This window comes from Cibotium barometz, chromosome 6 (genome assembly GCF_041138505.1).
Source record: "Cibotium barometz isolate CiBa-2024 chromosome 6, ASM4113850v1, whole genome shotgun sequence".
In the NCBI taxonomy this organism is placed as follows: Eukaryota; Viridiplantae; Streptophyta; class Polypodiopsida; order Cyatheales; family Cibotiaceae; genus Cibotium; species Cibotium barometz.
Genome location: NC_141051.1, coordinates 52351410 through 52366117, shown reverse-complemented (window position 1 = coordinate 52366117; position 14708 = coordinate 52351410).

The following is a 14708-nucleotide window of genomic DNA, read 5'->3' as shown; positions in this document are numbered from 1 at the left end:
GAGCTCTTCATCTCAAGCTCAAGACTCTCTTCTCTTAAGAGGTAAGCCTAAACTATAGATGTCTACACACTCTTCTCTTCTATTCATGTGTTGGAAGCATGGTAAGCCATGGTTTCTCTTCTACACCATGTCTTAATGGATTCTTTTAATTTTTACATGCTCATTAAGTGATAGGACTTCTTCTCCTTCCTTCTCTATGCTTAAGCATGCTACCCCATGGATTACTTCTCTAAACCATGCTTCTCTAAATTATGTAGATGTTTAGTTATGAAGATGATAACCCTCTTGTTTATACTTTTGTTTTATAGATTAAATGATGTTTAGGATATAAACATGTACTCCATTTGGATATGCCTTCATGTAGGCTATTCCTTCTTCTTATTTTCATCTTCTAAGCTTGGATAGTCATGAAGATGATCGCCAGGTCGTGTATGTTGATGTCCCATAGTCTCATGAGTACGAAGAACTAACTCATTTAAAGTTTATTTTCATATTCTGAACTTATCCATATAAAATTTTATGTCAAAAGAGGACTTATGGATACATTTATATGCTTATATTCATGGGAAGGTCATGTTTAAGTCATTTATATTTGAAAGAATATGTTTTAATGCATTGTATGTAAATATTTAAGAAAGATACTATGCATAAATAATTTTAAAGAGGATGTTTCATGATATTTTTATCTATATATTCATGGCATGGTTATGTATGAATATTTAAATGTTAAAAGAGAGTGAGATGTATTTTATATAAATGTTTAAGAGAACTTTATGTTTAAATATTTTTTTATATCAAAAGAGAAAGTTTTGTCATATTTATATATGTAAATATTTATGTATGTTTATGCATAAATATTAAAAGAGGATGTTTTATCATATTTATGTGTATATATTTATTGGCATATTCATGCATAATTATTTGATGAACGAATATTAAGAAAATAATTATCCATGAATATTTTATGGCTAAAAATATTCATAAAGCTTTATGCTAAAAGTGGAATCCCTACCATAGTTGTTGGGATGAATTTTTAAAAGAAGATATATCCATGTTTTGGATTATTCTTTATATTATTGGATGTTTGCTTATGTGGATTTTATTCACATTTATTTTATGGTAAAAGAGAAATTACCATGGTAATTGTGGACATTTTTAGAAAATATTTATTCATAAATATTTTAGGATTAAAGATGATTTTTATTATATTTAGAGAAAAGGGTTTTTGTGGAATATTTATGATAGATAATTAGAGAAATATCAAGAGATAAATTTCATGCTTTTACTTTATGGAAAAAGAAAGAAATTTTATTATTTTCAAATAGAGAAAAAACTATGTTTAAATCTTTTCCTTAGAAAAGGAAAAAAAATGTATAGATTTGTATTGGATTTAAGTAGGAATATTTATTTTTAAAAGTTTCTTGAATATTAGATTTAAGTTTGAAAATTCGTCCAGACATGAGGAATAATTCTAGTGAATAAATCTAGTTTAAGACCCTAGATTCATCCTAAGGGCCGTGACCATAATGGAAGGGTGGAGCAGTAATACGCTTACCTGCAAAAATGACCTTATGACCGCCCTCTCTTTGTTGTGAAGATGGATTAGTCATCTAATTCAAAAAAGTCCTCCTTGGGAAGTGAACTCATCCAAAGTGAGAAATGAACTCACTCTTAGCTAGTAAAATGACCACAAACAAGAAACAAGGCTCACCACGACTGTCTTTTGATGAAGTCCAAGCCCTAAAATAAAAGATCTTATGAAACAAAAACTTAGGAATCTTAGTCATAAAATCGTTCATGTGAAATGTAGTCAAACTTACTAGAATAACTCTACTTGCAAAGAAACCCATGTTTTTGATAAAGAACTGTTTTACGCCAAGAATGCTGGAGGAAGCATTTTGGTTTATGTTTTGGACTTAAGGAGATGTTATTTTGCGCAACAGCCAACGAGGAGTCATTGAAGGACGTCTCACACGAAAAAATCTGCCGAGGTCTTGACCAGCCTCGATATAGTTAAAATGGTGTGCTCCCAGTATAATGGGCGAGGGACCGATAAAGTGGTCCCTAAGTGAAGAGCTAGGTTCTGACCAAGCAGTGTACGAGCTCACGGTTGTCGATGACACCCAAGCGTATGTCGAGGGAGATTTCAAGGAGTTGGTAAGAAGTGTTTTGTATAAATATAAAATTTTGAAAACACAGAACCTAGATCTCATTGGTTAGTTAGCGGACTCTCAACGAAGAGTCCAGAACGATACTTATGCTTTGGAAAAAGGATGGAAATATTTTGAGTTGTGATAATGTATTGGTGTTGTTATTTAGTTACTCTTTCTTGTCTTAAGAGGAGTGCATGTGTACTATTCTTAAGAGGAGTGTGTGCATACGTGTATTCGAAAGCTAAAGTTAAGAAAGGCAATTTCAATTATGGGTACGTGAGTAACTGAATTTCCAATGGCAGTCGACTAACCCAGGGGACTGGATGGGGTTAGGCTGGATTGGTGAAATTTTCATAATAAAATAATAATTAAATATTTAATGGGTAGAAATTCGTTAAGATGCAATCAGTAGCATAAAGACCCGAACAAGCCTTGTTTTAGGGGATCGGATCAACGGGCGTGTCTCACTTGAGGGGGAAAAAAAGCATTGATCTCTCTGAACCAAGTGCAAGACTTGCCCTCCTTCAAGTTGAGTCTTTCAATCTGCATGGTACAGCCCGAACACAAAGGATAGTTAAGATTCTTGATTCCGTTAGGTAGTTTCTGTTAGATTTTTCCTTGGAGGGATTAGAAAAGTTTTTCAGTTTTGGCTTCGGGAAGAGCCACTGGACTAGTCTCTTGCTTGGACATTCGTGGGCGAGGCCTTGAGTGGGATAGTCTACCCTACGTAGTTGCTTTTCCACTACTAGCATTCTAATAGATGATCGTAGAAGGTATGGGTCTCGTAAGTTGGTATCGGAGCTTTGTTTAAAGCTTGTGAATTAAATCTTGGAAAGATGCATACATACGTCAGATCAAGTTTCAAGTTGTCTCAAAGTTGGTAAATTAGGTTTTTATAGATGGACGCCCTGTATTCGTCCGGTATCCCCCCCCCCCCCCCCGAACTTACCCAGAATCAAGACATGATGGCATTTGCCTTTGAGCATATCCTCTCTTCTGCCAGGACTCGTGCAGGAACAAGATCGCTAGGCACTTTGAGGATCTCTATTTTCTTGACCCAGTCGAGCGATGTCAGCATATGTGGTTTCATGGACAACGGATCCATGCTTGTTGCAGTCAATGTCACCTGATGTTGAGAGAGAATGTCTCTCTAGCTATGATCTTGTTGAAGTTAGGGGTTGTTCATGATATTGTACTTTATCGTCCGACACACTCGGACTTTAGGCTTCTGTGCCATATTTATAGGCTTCTTAAATGCTTTATACATAGGAGTAGGATTATAGTACCCTTAGCAGTGAGGACACGCATATATCGCGGCATGTATCCAACCCTGTACTGTCAGGCTATGTGTAGGCGCATGAGGTTTTGATCTTTTTGAGACGTGTTTCTTTGTTGTATATATTAAAACGATATATAAATAAATAAATGTTTTGCTAAATTCCAGTTATCAATTGAATTTTAGTCTCTAGAAAAATGAGTTTAAATAAATTCTGTTTATCTCAGAAGCATTGTGATTGAAGATAGCTTCGGTGTTAGCAGTAGTAACTCGAAATCCGTTCAGGACCTTTATCGGATCACTATGAGAATAGTGGATCTTGCAGACGAACTGTTTGTAACTCAACCGTAGTCTCAATGGAACCAAACGTGGGATGATGAACAGAAGTCTTGTATAATTGAAATTCCCATAGGAGATATCGCAATGTTAAATCAAAATATAATAGTATGTCATGAGTTGGAGATTGCTAGTCTTGTAGACCACTACTGTATTGAAGATATAGATGACCTATCACCTAATAATAACAAGTTATGTGGAAAGGTCACTAAACTTAGAATGCTACTCCATGTACATAAGATCTTTATTCCTCATCATATAAGAATTTTGAGAAGATGCTGTGAAGGAATAGGCACCTCAAGGAGGAGTCCCAGTTCCATCATTGCACCTCCTCACTGCATCATCTCCATCCCGCTCAAATCTTCAACCTATCCAACAACCAAAGTGAAGGAGCAGAGGAAGTCTGCGGCCAACCACTCTTCCGAACTACCTCGTCATCACTAAAACGGCCATGGACAATCCACACAACCTACCTGTAGGAAGCAACCAAGTATACGTCAAGTGTGGGTTCCCAAACAAGTCTTGGACTGGTTGGGGTGCTACAAAGGAACTCAACCAGTCATAATCCTCAACAACAACGTCACTCAATCACCCAACCCTTTAACAACACCAAAGACTGGGAACAATGGAAACCACAACATATCCAGAAGATCAAAAATCCTATCCCAACCAGATAGACAAGCAACAACTTCCTGCCAATCCAAAGTTTTATCATTTGTGATACCAAAGAAATAGGAATGGAGAATCAAAGCGAAGCCATCAACTTCCGACAAAGGAAAAGAGAAGATTCTCCACACACTTTCGCCTGAGGAGGAACTGGTAATCTATAACTTCATCATCAGCTTACCCTCCACCCAACTTTCTAAGCGAAAGTTAACAAGATGGCTACTCCACAACAATAATCTTATGGTTTTCAAAGGCAGACTGCTCCCTCGCTACTTCAGTTAACAACATCGAGAGCCCATAATAGGGAGGGGGGAGTATAATCTGCTAGAGGATAGAGCATAATCTGACTGTCACACACACACTTTGCACATGTAGCTAGTGCCTCGACATCGAATGCCACTGCCCTGCTTAACATCCTTCATGCACAGCATATTTTAGATTAGGAAAGCATATAAGTAGGTAGGTGCTTGCCTTTTTCAAGCACATGCATTTCACCCAAGCACGTGCATGTGCACAACATCAATACCCTCGCCTCGCCACAGCAACATCCCATTTACCTTGGACAATCATTTTTTCCTATTACTAGACGAGCAGATAAATTCTACGTCACATTCCTCTTTTCGAAAGGATGCTACTACAAATTAAACCCCTCATGCTTTCAAAACTACAACAAACATGCACTGTGAACTTACACTCATGCACGAGACACTTTCACTCACATACAATGCACGTGTAGTTAGTGCCTCCTCTTTGAAATCCAATCCTTGTCTTTATATCTTTTTCCCACAGCATGACTGTTTAATTTTTGTGATGCATATAAGCAGGTAGGTGCTTGCAATTTTTAAGCATATGCATTACGCACACTTTCTATTTCCAATCCTAGGCACCTGCATCTATGGCAAAGCATACTTCAAGGATAATTACATAACAAAACGGTGGAGGTGAGCTATGGCACAGATTTGAGTCCAAAGTGCTACATCCATCACCCATCATACATATATATATACATATCCCGATCACATGTATTTGTCATAACCTTGTTAGTTTACTTGTGCCCATCATGTGTGTACGGCCATTTGTTATCAGCATTCATCCTCAAACATATCATGATGGTGGCCGTACACATCATACTGATGTGTACGGACATCTGTACCCATCATACATATCCTTTTGCCCATAGTTTTTACATTTCTCTGTCTGCAAGAGGTTCTCTGGCATCCTACATATATATATACATATATACATATATATACATACATATACATACATATATATATATATACATACATACATACATATATATACATACATATATATATATATACATACATACATACATGCATATATATACATACATACATACATACATATACATACATACATACATATATATATACATACATACATACATATATATACATACATACATACATACATATACATACATACATACATATATATATATATATATATATACATATATGTGTGTGTGTGTGTATGTGTGTGTGTGTGTGTGTATATATATATGGGTTTGATGGGGGGTCAGCAATGCTGATCATGAGGTCTTCTCAGCTCATGTGTGGTGGCCCATAGAGGATGAAGATAAATGGGTAATTTATATCAAAAAGGCACTCTCACCATGAAGCCCTACATTCTAACCATGATGAAGCCCATTTAAAAAAAGGGATAATGTGCCCTCCAAAACATTGGCTTTTCTAAGGGCACATTACTCCTTTTTTTGTGTTGGGAAGGCCTGCACATTGCCCTATGCCCTTCCTTGATACTAGGTTTGTATCTGACACCGTGTATGAGTTAAATGCACCTTCAATTCCCATCCTTGGGACCTTCTTTGATGTTGGTGGGTTTGCGTATGATGCCTTCTATAAGTTTAGTGTGCATGTGTGTATGGCCATACGAAGTGAATGCCCCCCTCCATAGTGTTGGAATTAGGGTTGCAGGAATGCACACAACACAAAGTGTATTAGATTGTGTCAATGTACAAAAGATAAGTTAGCCCTAGAATGATGGGCATATATACAAGCCGGGGGAAAAAACCTCATTAAGAGGGAAAAAGTGCCCCGGCGGTCCTAAGTGTGTTCACACACATCACTGCCTATGTATATGGCAACAAATCTCCCCTAGGAGTGATGGTGTGAACGAGAGCTGGCACTCATGTATAGGGGAGTGCCATGCCCGAAGTAGATCAATCCACAAAGGGGAGCAAGCCCAAAGCTTTGCGAAAAGCTTCGAACTTCTCACGAGGAAGCGCCTTTGTGAAAAGATCGGCGAGGTTGTCCTGTGTTGGCACATAGGCCAAGCTGATCTCTCCTGCTGAGAGTCTCTCCCTGACATAGTGATAATGCACCTCAATGTGCTTTGTGCGAGCATGAAAAACTGGGTTTCTCGCAACTGCCAATGCGCTCTGACTGTCAGTGTAGATAGAGGTGGCAGACTCCTGTCCAACACCCAAATTATCCATAAGCCGTCTGAGCCACACACACTCAACCGTAGCTATGAAAGCTGCCCTATACTCAGCTTCACAACTAGAAGTGGCCACAGTAGGTTGCTTCTTGCTCAACCAAGATATGCATGAGCTACCGAGCATGAAACAAAAACCACTTGTGGACACTCTTGTGTCATAGCAACCAGCCTAATCTGAGTCCGAAAAGGCCTGTAAATCTGGCGGCAACGATCTCCCCTTGGGATAAAACAACCCAAGATGTATGGTGCCACTCAAGTAGCGAAAGATGCGTTTAACTGCCTTCCAATGTTGAGACCCTGGACTATGCATAAACCTGCTTACCTGTGAGACTGCAAACTGAATGTCCGGCCTCGTAATGCATACATAAATGAGGCAATCAACAGCTGTCTGATAGAGTGTGACATCAAAGTGATCTCCAGCATCATGAAGACTCAACTTCAAACCTGTCTCCATTGGAGTAGCAATAGGCTTGCAATCTTCAAGGCCAAATCTCCGCAACAATGTCTCAATATACTTTGTCTGACACAAAGCAATACCTCCATCACACTGCTTAAATTGTATCCCCAAATAATGATGCAAATGCCCCAAATCTGACATCTCAAAAGAGGCATTCAAATCAGCCTTAAAATCAGCAATATGACTCTCATTTGGTCCTGTGAGCACATGTCATCGACATAGAGAGCAATGATTAGATGTACATCATCCACACATTTAACATACAAAGTGCTTTCTATTGGACTATTCTGAAAACCATGTGCAGTCAAATATGCATGTATCTTTTCATACCAAGCTCGTGGAGCTTGCTTTAAACCATACAAAGCCTTTTTCAACCTGCACACTTTGTTTTCCTGCCCTCTTTGAACAAAACCACGAGGCTGCGATACATACACCTCCTCTTTGTTTTCCTGCCCTCTTTGAACAAAACCACGAGGCTGCGATACATACACCTCCTCATGCAAATCTCCATTTAAGAACGCAGTCTTTATGTCCAACTGATGTACATTCCAACCATTATGAGCTGCCAATGCACAAATGCTACGAATGGTAGTCATACGACAAGTGGGAGCAAAGGTCTCATCAAAATCAATGCCCTTTTCTTGAGCATAACCCTTTGCAACAAGTCTAACTTTATAGCGATCAACACTACCATCTGGCTTTCGTTTCAACTTAAAATCCCACTTACATCCAATGGCCTTTTTACCAATAGACAAATCACACAAAGACCATGTACCATTCTTCATTATAGCATCATATTCACTTTGCATCGCAGCAAACCAATTTTCTGATTTTTGTGCCTCATCAAATGAAAGAGGTTCTTCCTCTTCACACATACTAGACACAGCCAAAGCATAACAATCTGATGCATAAGAGGCATGTTGAAAACCTGAACGAGTACGACTAGATATAGATGCATCAATTTTACTATCACGCAAGGTTTGCACCAGCCATTTAGGCATACCTCTAGCTTGCTCATTTTCAACCCTATCCTCAAAAATTACATCCTGTAAATCTGCATCAGAAATGGGCTGATCTATGATGTCATTTGATATCTGCATAGGCTGAATATTTGCCTCATTAGGACTTACATTTGAATTCCTACCTGTAAACAGAGGCAACAATGTATCACATACATCCCGTGAGCTCACACCTGTCTCTTTGGTACATGATAACAAAGGCTGCACAGCATCTTCCACAAAAACAACATCTCAACTAATCAAGATATGCTTTGACTGCGGATGATACAATCTGTAACCCTTGCTCTCAGCACTATAACCAACAAAAATGCATTTGACAGCCTTATCATCCAATTTTCTGCGTTGTTGCACAGGCACTAAAGCATAGGCCAAGCAACCAAAGACACGCAAGTGACCAATAGAAGGCTTCCTGCCATGCCAAGCTTCGTATGGAGTAGTAGACTGCAAGGCCTTAGTGGGACACCTGTTGAGTACATATGCAGCACACATGACAGCCTCAAGCCAAAACGCATGTGGCAAAGCTTGGCTCTTGACCATACATCGTGCCATCTCCATAAGTGACCTATTTTTTCTCTCAGCAACACCATTTTGCTGAGGGGTATACGGCACTGTACATTGGTGTTTTATCCCACGACTAGCCAGAAATGCATCAAACTCTTTAGACATGTACTCCTCCCCTCGATCAGAACGGAGGGTGCCCACATTACAATTGGATACATTTTCAACCATAAGCAAAAACGGTTTGAAGCACAAAAACACTTCGGACTTTGCCTTTAGTGGATATACCCATGCATGCCTTGAGTAATCATCAATGAAAGTCACGAAGTACAAGTGTTTACCAAATGACAGAGTTTGCATAGGCCCACATACATCACTATGTACAAGTTGCAATTTGCGAGTGGCCCGCACAGAACCATCCTTTGGAAACGCAAAACGCTGCATTTTGCCCAAAATACAGCCTTCACAAACATGTTTCAATGGTGCCTCAAGAGGGGGCAATGAAGCAACCATATCAAATTTCTGCAAACGCAGCAAACTAGCAAAGTTCAAATGACCAAAACGAGCATGCCATAGTTTTGCATCTGAAACTGCCTTTTCATCAGAAACTGCATTTGCTGAATCTTCCACACACTTGTCATAAAAATTGAGCCTATACAGCCCACGAAATAAGGTGCCAAATACAATAATCGTATCACCAGAAGTCAAATCATGAACAGTACATATGTCATCCACAAATTTGACTACAAGTCCAAGTCTAGCAAGCGCAGAGACAGACAATAGATTCTTCTTTATCCCTGGCACATACAAAGCATCTGAAAGTGTGAAAGCGCTGCCATTTGTAGCAGTAAGCATAATTTTACCAATGCCCTTCACTGGGTAAGAAGCATTATTGGCACATGTGACATTATTCCCATTAGGGACAACCTCAAGAGAAGTGAACATATCACGATGCGAGGTAATGTGCTTTGTAGCACCACTGTCAAAATACCAAACATGAGAGTCAACAGAAACTGCCAAACATGCATCATGTACAGATGGATCATACTGGCAATACACGCTAAACGCCCATTCTGTATCCTGCACAACATTTGCAGAATTTGCATTTGTAGAAGCATCCGCTATTGTGGCTGCATTTGACTCTTTCTTCTTTGCCTCTTTAGCCTTTAGCTTAGGGCAATTCTTAATGACATGATCATTTGCCTTACAATAGTTACACCTGGTCTTTTTCTTGCCTTTATCAAGAGCCTTCTCAGACTTATTGTTGCTACCTGTGGAAGGAGAAGAAGTTGCAGACCTACTAATAGGAGAAGAAGCAGTGGAAGGGACTGCCTTACCACTTCTTCTCTGCTGCTGGGTAGCAATAAATGCTTGATCAACTGCACGCTGCATGGCCCTGTTTTGCCTGGACTGCGCTTCTTGCAAGAGCTTATTGACTAAAGTATCATACTTGACAGCATCAGGTCTGTCCCCACGTGGAAGCAAAAGTCTGATATGTCTCAGGTAAAGCATTAAGAACAGTCTGCACAAGAGAATGATCAGGAATAATCTCACTTATAGAAATCAACTGTTCTTTGAGATCTTTAATCTCAGCAAGAAAAACATTCATGTCATCATCTTCTTGCATAATCTTCAATTCTAGCTCTTTACGCAGGTAAGCGATTTTTGCCTCTTACGACCTGCTACAAACCAGCTAGAATATCCCAAGCCTGTTTTACTATTTTAGCTGAATGAATATGTGGGGTGATGTTACGTTTGACAGAAAGTGCAATCAAGGCATGAGCCTGCGCATCTTTACCATCCCAACGAGCTTGTTCAGCAGTGGGTAAAACAGCAGCAATAGTAGAGCTGCTAGAACCTGCAACATCCTCAACAGATCCTACATCCACAAAACCTGGACGTACATCCATACCCTGCACAATGTTCTACACTCCTTTTGCAACCAAAACATGCTGCGTCATGTATGCCCAAAGTGGGTAGTTACTGTCTCCATCCAATTTGTCATCAGCAGATAACATGCGAAATACATCATTGTTGTTATCAGCCATGGCCATTGACTGAAACTGATGCAAAAGCTACCTGTAATGAAGCAAAGACTGAACAGAAAACAACTCGTGCTATGTAGCACGGTCCACAATAGAGTACGTATGCCTGTTTTGCAGAAAACTGCACTGTCGAGAAATTTCTGCAGAAAATGACGAAAACACCTGTGCAGAACTTGAAATGCAAAAACGGAGCCCGAAACAACCTCAGATGCGATTTGCAGAGTATAGGGACCTGGAAGCGCTCGTGAAAGCTCACCTCAATCGGAGAACGTGAGTCAGAGGGTGCTGGCGGCGTAGCCCTGGGAGCCGATGCCTGCTCTGATACCAATTGTTGGAATTAGGGTTGCAGGAAAGCACACAAAGCTTGGAGAAGAAGAAGCAAGAATGCACACAACACAAAGTGTATTAGATTGTGTCAATGTACAAAAGATAAGTTAGCCCTAGAATGATGGGCGTATATACAAGCCGGGGAAAAAAACCTCCTAAAAAGGGAAAAAGTACCCCGACGGTCCTAAGTGTATTCACACACATCACTGCCTATGTATATGGCAACACATAGAGCACATGGAGGGGCTTCGCTACTAGCACACAACCCCTCCATGTGCTGTATGGGGGGGGGTTTACCTATGGAGGGAACATAGAGAAAATCATAAGCAAAAGGAGGGGCATTCACCTCTATAGGGAGGCATTCACATATATGTATGGCTAGCCTCCCTCTTATACATACATTGTCATAAAGTATACCATATATATATATATATATATATATATATATATATATATATATATAAGAGCATACTTTTTATGGTGGATCTCTATATCTTGGACGCACTATATATATACATTTAAGAGCATACTTTATGACACACACACACACACACACACACACACACACTATATATATTTATTTGGAAGATTCAATTCATATAAATTCTATGATTAATATATGGCTATAGTGGGCATCATCTTGAAGCATCTATCACCTCTTAGAATAATTTTATAGAGATGAGATGTTCTTGTGAGTACCAAAGTGTTAGCATGAAGGGGTCATAAGAGGTCAACATGGTTACACTTTAAATTGGTGTATGGAGGAAGAAGAGAAAAAAAGGAGAGGAGATAGAAATGTGAGTACAAAGAAAATTCCAAGAAATGAACTAGCATGAAGGGTCAAGAGGTCAACACAGTTACTCTTTAAATCGGTATATGGATGAAGAAGAGGAGATAGCAATCAGTCTAGCAAGAGAGGGGATAGAAAAAAAGGAGAGAAGGAAATTGGTCTATCAAGAGAATGAGGTTATTATGTGCACGATAATGGCAGAGAGACCGTTGAAGGCAACCAAGAGAGAGAAAGGGTGATTCAAGAGAATAAGTGAGAAGTAGCTAGGAACAACAAGCGTGGCCATGAGTAGCTTGGTTTTATAGCTAAGAGTAAGAAAACACACACACACACACACACACACATATAATATGTATGTATATAATGGAGGTTAAGAAGTTAGTTTAAGAGACCTTGAGGATTAAGCAATGGAGTATTAGAGTTGGACGCCATTGCATGTAGATAAAGTAGAATTAGAAGCCATTATGAAAAACGTTAATAGCCATCATGTAGATGGAGCAAAGTTGGAGGCCATCATGTAAAACAAAGTTTTAAAAAATTTGTGTAGATACATTTTTGTTTGGGCAAGGGTACATATAAAAAAAAGGAGTATATAGAAATTCATTAAAGTTTTGAAGTACCCATGAGAATGTTGATTATGATATTGTTATATGTTTGGTGTATTACTTATATAAGAGTATACGGTCTCATATATATATATATATATATATATATATATATATATATATATATATATGTTGATTGTGATATTGTTATGTGTTTGGCGGATTACTTACTATAATAAGAGTATATGGTCTTATATAAATTTATAATTTTTACATATTCTCAAAAGCATATATATATAATACCGGCCATTAATTCATAGCTTCTATTTTAGGCTTTTGTATATGATCTAACAACAATGATAAGCCAAAGCACTAGAGATCCCCCCCATTATGCAATTGTTGTGTGTTTTTCCAAAGTTACTTATGTATAAGTTGTTGCTAATTGTCTATGCAGGATTGGTGGGTGATGTGTGATTACTAATTGTGTGAATTGCATATTTCTAGGTATATGTCACGATACAACCTTCGGTCATAAAGAAGGAGATTGTCAAGTGAGATGGAAGTAAGCAATACACAACATTCACTGCAATATCCACATCCCTACCACTTCACAAGTGGAATCATCAATAGTCCCTACCATTTCCCAAGTGCAAATAAGACGTGGTGGAATCAAGTGATGCACTAGAGTTAACACAAAATGCTACTAATGTAGCAAACAATGAAAGAGACAAAGACTAAGAGCAAGTTGCCCTCATTCCTCATGGGCTCAAGACACAGATGCAGATTGGCCTTCTTCAAGACTCCATGTCAAAGTTCTATGTTACGAGGGAGAGATATCCACCTCTAATTCCATTGTGTCATTTGGTTGTGAATGTTGTTAGGACAACACAAGTGGATGCGACTGGTCTTGTGGATAGATTTGACAAAGCCGACTATATTGAGGCTACTGCACCATTTCTTGTTAGTTTGAAAAGGCTTGTGAATAATGACGATATACAGGAGTGGGATCCAATGTGGACAAGAATCAACATTGTGTCTAGCGAAGAGCTCCCTAATGAGTGGTTGGATATGAGAGGATTTTTTTTGGGTATGGGATGATAATCATTACCTCAAAGTTAAGGTCTTTACTCCATGAGCTATTGAGTTCAATTTCTTGGTACTATCTATACTTATAATCCCACCAACCATGCCAGCTATCATCCTTACATGTCATCCATATTTGCACTAGTTGAGAGTAGTTGAGCTCAATATCTCAATACTTTCCTTCAAGCTCAACTCCATACCCTACACTACTCTAAGTAATCTCCTAAATCTGTAGAGATTATTTATACCCAATGCCTTATAAAGATGTTAGTTGCCTGATCCTCTATGCTGATATACACCAAATCCAAATCACCTACTAGAACCTTCTCCCTCACAAAGTGATAATGCACCTCAATGTGCTTCACCCTAGCATGATACATTGGGTTTCTTGCCAAGTGTATTCTACTCATGTTATCATAATAAATGACAACAACGCTATCCATGGGCTTGCTTATATATGCCAGTAGCTTCTCCAGCCAAAGCTACTTCACATGCTATAACAACACCCCTACATAATCAGCCTCTATTTTTGACAAAGCAACAGTTGGTTTCTTTTTTGCTACTCTAACTAACATCAACACTCCTAAAAGAAATCATAAATATGCTAGTAAATCTCATGTCTGAGATAATACCAACCCAATCTACATTTGTATATCCATGTACATTTATCTATACTCCATCCTCATAAAAAAGTTCATAGTGTACTATGGAATTTATATATCTTAGTATCCTCCTAGCTACATCCAAGTGTGGCTTCCTTGGTACCTGGATAAATTGACTCACCAACCCAATCTACATCTGTATATCCACATTGCAGATATATGTAAGCTTTATATAGGAGGAGGTATACATGGTGCAACCACTAGTATATGAGGACCATGCACACCTGGAGTAAATCTACATCTGTATATCCATGTACATGTACCCATACTCCATCCTCATAGAAAAGTCCATAGTATACTATGGACTTTATATATCTAAGTATCCTCCTAGCCGCATCCAAGTGTGCCTTCAAGACCTACATAAATTGAC